At 46.5% G+C, this 2,667-nt stretch overlaps 1 protein-coding gene across 1 annotated transcript in view; it reads left to right on the top strand.

The window, feature by feature from the left end:
• RPGRIP1 (retinitis pigmentosa GTPase regulator interacting protein 1) overlaps positions 1 to 2,667 on the top strand; it is a 73,212-nt gene that overhangs the window by 789 nt on the left and 69,756 nt on the right. The gene's annotated exons all lie outside the window — the stretch shown is intronic.

The following is a 2,667-nucleotide window of genomic DNA, read 5'->3' as shown; positions in this document are numbered from 1 at the left end:
GGAAACAGGGGTTTGCTCCAGATTTTGTGCTGTCAGAAAGCAAGCACAATTCTATGCTTTGGTTTCTCAATAAATTATTTTCTTTTTCTTTTTTTTTTTTTTTTTTTTTTTGAGATAGGGTCTCACTCTGGCACACAGGCTGGAGTGGTGCAGTGGTGCAGTCTCAGCTCACTTTAGCCTCAACTTCCTGGACTCAAGTATCAATAAATCTTATCTACAGGGAGGGTAGACTAGGGCAAGGCTGAAGCCATGATTGGTAAAGAAGTTGCAGTCACTCATATTAACCTGGAGAGAAGGATGTTTGGTATTTTGTGGATGGCAGTGACACTAATTTTGTCTGTACATAGACAAAATTAGGCAGTGGACTTGTTTTATATCACTCTATCATGGTTTTGGAGTGAACTTATTTCATGTTGATGTTCTGTGAGGTGTCCAAAAGAATAGTGGCCGGGCACGGTGGTTCATGCCTGTATTTCCAACACTTTGGGAGGCTGAGGCGGGCAGATCACCTGAGGTCAGAAGTTCGAGACCAGCCTGGCCAACATGGTGAAACCCCATCTCTACTAAAAATACAAAGATTATCCAGATGTGGTGGTGGGTGCCTGTAATCCCAGCTACTCGGGAGGCTGAGGCAAGAGAATCACTTGAACCCAGGAGGCGGAGGTTGTAGTAAGCGAGGATTGCGCCACTGCCCTCCAGCCTGGGTAACAGAGTGAGATTCGGTCTCAAAACAAAAACAGATGGAGATAGCACAGACTAGCTTCAAACAACACTGAGGACTAGTTGTGTCAGACCAGTTAATGTTAAGGGCAGTGTTTTGCTTTCTCATTGTAACCCCCAGGAGTGATTAAGAGCTTCGTTTAGAATCTGCAGGATTGGCGGGGCATGGTGGCTTACGCCTGTAATCCCAGTACTTTGGAAAGCCGAGGTGGGTGGATCACTAGGTTAGGTGTTAAAGACCAGCCTGGCCAACACAGTGAAACCCCGTCTCTAGTAAAAATACAAAAATTAGCTGGGAGTGGTGGCAGGCACCTGTAATCCCAGCTACTCGGGAGGCTGAGGCTGGAGAATCGCTTGAACTAGGAGGCGGAGCTTGCAGTGAGCTGAGATCCAGCCACTGCACTCCAGCCCGGGCGACAGAGTTAGACTCCGTCTCAAAAAAAAAAAAAAAATTGGCCGAGCGCAGTGGCTCACATCTGTAATCCCAGCACTTTGGGGGGCCGAGGCGGGCGGATCACCTGAGGTCAGAAGTTCGAGACCAGCCTGGCCAACATGGTGAAACCTCATCTCTACTAAAAATACAAAAATTAGCTGGCCGTGGTGGCCTGTGCCTGTAATCCCGGCTACTCAAGAGGCTGAGACACAAGAATTGCTTGAACCTGGGAGACGGAGGTTGCAGTGAGCCAAGATAGTGCCACTACACTCCAGCCTGGGCAACAATGAGAGACTCCATGTCAAAAAAAATAATTAGCCGGGCGCGGTGGCTCACGCCTGTAATCCTAGCACTTTGGGAGGCCAAGACGGGTGGATCACGAGGTCAAGAGATCGAGACCATCCTGGACAACATGGTGAAACCCCGTCTCTACTAAAAATACAAAAAATTAGCAGGTGCCTGTAATCCCAGGTACTTTGGAGGCTGAGACAGGAGAATTGCTTGAACCTGGGAGGCAGAGGTTGCAGTGAGCCGAGATTGCACCATTGCACTCCAGCCTGGGCAAAAAGAGCGAAACTCTATCTAAAAAAAAATAAAAAATAAAAAATAAACAATATGGTTCCCATTTACCATATTGTCCCATTGTCTATAAGATCAGAGCAGACATGGGCCAGCGAACACTCACACTGAAAAGTGTGCTCTCGTTTCCTCTGCTTAGATCAAGCAGAGGCTCTTGTCCTAGGAGGCAGCTTTGGGGACAGTTTCTCCTGACCAAAAAAACAAATGAGATGGTTCTTGGTAATCAAGAAAAGTTTTTATCCTTTTCCTTACTGGGTTTTTAAAGACAGTCATGGGAACAATGCTTGTATAGGTCCAAATTATCTAATAAGGAGAAAAAAATAGAATAGGCCGGGCACGGTGGCTTATGCCTGTAATCCCAGCAGTTTGGGAGGCCGAGGCAGGTGGATCACCTGAGGTCAGGAGTTGGAGACCAGCCTGGCCAACATGGTGAAACCCTGTCTTTACTAAAAATACAAAAATTAGCTGGGTGTGGTGGCGGGCACCTGTAATCCCAGATACTCTGGAGGCTGAGGCAGGAGAATCACTTGAACTCAGGAGGCAGAGGTTGCAGTGAGCTAAGATCACGCCACTGTACTCTAGACTGGGTGAGAGAATGAGAACCTGTCTCAAAAAAAAATTAAAAAAATAAGGAGCTAAAAAGACAAATTAAGTAGAATAAAAGCCTAATTGGATATATTTTTATCTAGAGAATGTACTTTCTACATGGAAGGTAGAGTCATACCTCATGCTGTAATAATATAGAAAATAGTCTCCAGGGACCCAGTAGGAGTCATTTGTTTTTTTTTTTTTTCCAAGATGGAGTCTTACTCTGTCACCTAGGGTGGAGTACAGTGGCACGATCTCGGTTCATGGCAAACTCCGCCTCCCAGGCTCAAGCAAATTCTCCTGCCTCAACCTCCTGAGTAGCTGGGATTACAGGCACGTGCCACCAC

The sequence above is a fragment of the Colobus angolensis genome, unplaced genomic scaffold (genome assembly GCF_000951035.1).
Source record: "Colobus angolensis palliatus isolate OR3802 unplaced genomic scaffold, Cang.pa_1.0 Scaffold88, whole genome shotgun sequence".
Lineage (NCBI taxonomy): Eukaryota > Metazoa > Chordata > Mammalia > Primates > Cercopithecidae > Colobus > Colobus angolensis.
The sequence above is the reverse complement of the archived record's forward strand: the minus strand, read 5'-3'. Positions and strand labels throughout refer to the sequence as shown.